Genomic DNA, 1,263 nt, shown 5'->3' on the forward strand with positions numbered 1-1,263 from the left:
TGCAGTCCAGGAGCGGAGGTCCCTGGGACCATCAAGGGAGAAGAGTGGAGTGTGGGACCCTACACTGCCAGAAGCAGTACTGCCAGAAATGGAGGCAGAGACGATGACGTGGAGAGATGGAGCAGCTGGGGACTCTAGACCCAGAGATGGAAAGGGGCTGTGTGCTGACAACCAAAGAACAGGCTTTGGTTGGTTGATGCTGCATGGAGGGGATTATAACAATGGCAGTGTAACGATATATGATAGGATGAATGTAAAACTAGTTTTCCCAGGTAAACTATTACATAATTTACAATAAAACGTTTAAAAAAGAGAAAAAAAGTACCATGGTCTGCTAGAAGACAACAACCAAAAAGAACTGAAATTTTAAAAGATATGTAACTAAAAGGGAGGAGAGAAGTTAATCTTTCATTTCAGGATCAGACATTCCCAGGACCAGCTCTTCTTAGAGCATGAGTGGAGCTCACAATCTCTACCTAGAAAAGTATCAGCAACAGATGTGGTTACATGGAGAGGCACAGCAGCTGCAAGCTCTAGCCAAACCCATGGACTGAGTAAGTCTGTGTGCCTGTGGGCAGGAGACTGGCTTGCAGAAAATGCCCTTTGGACATTTAAATGAAAATATATTTTTTGTTTTGTATGTGTGCATCAAATAGTTTTGCTTTGTTCATTTGTGAGATATAAGATGTAAATGAAGAACCATAGGGAGGAAGCAGGATAACTGTTGTTGCAGGGAGGGGATTGTAATCATTAAACAAAGTGTATGATTTATAAATGTAAAGCTGATGATCTTGTCTGCGAATCTTCACTCAATTCACAATAAAATATTAAAAAAAAAGAAAAATACTAAAAGGAGTTATTTGGACAGAAAACCAACAATTGACAATAACTTGAGACTAATGTATATGATAATATCACCTCAACCCAGGTACAGAAGTGTTCAAATAATAAGAACTGAAAATAGAGAACTGATAATAGAGAACTGATAATAAGACTGAAAATAGAGAACCAGAGATACCAGTTTGCAACAACAACAACAAATAAAATTAGGGAAAAGGCGGACAAAAAAAGAGAGAAGCAATTCTATGATTTTAATACATCCTACCTACACAGGACAGGGAAAAGAAGGGATAAAAAAAATGAAATGGGTAAGGAAAATACAAGTAGCAGTCATTCATTCAGCAAGAAAAGAGAGTTGGTTGCTTTGTGCTGGGCAGTGGTTTTGTTTGAAGTGATGCTCTGTGAGATAGGAGAAAACGGTTT

At 38.7% G+C, this 1,263-nt stretch overlaps 1 protein-coding gene across 1 annotated transcript in view; it reads right to left on the reverse strand.

The window, feature by feature from the left end:
- Positions 1-436, reverse strand: part of PSMA3 (proteasome (prosome, macropain) subunit, alpha type, 3) — a 47,697-nt gene extending 47,261 nt beyond the window's left edge. The window contains exon 1 of the mRNA XM_006864603.1: positions 426-436. The gene's annotated coding sequence lies outside the window, so the exon portion shown is untranslated. The remainder of the gene's footprint in view (positions 1-425) is intronic.
- Positions 437-1,263: the final 827 nt, after the last annotated feature.

The sequence above is a fragment of the Chrysochloris asiatica genome, unplaced genomic scaffold (genome assembly GCF_000296735.1).
Source record: "Chrysochloris asiatica unplaced genomic scaffold, ChrAsi1.0 scaffold00067, whole genome shotgun sequence".
NCBI classification, from domain to species: domain Eukaryota; kingdom Metazoa; phylum Chordata; class Mammalia; order Afrosoricida; family Chrysochloridae; genus Chrysochloris; species Chrysochloris asiatica.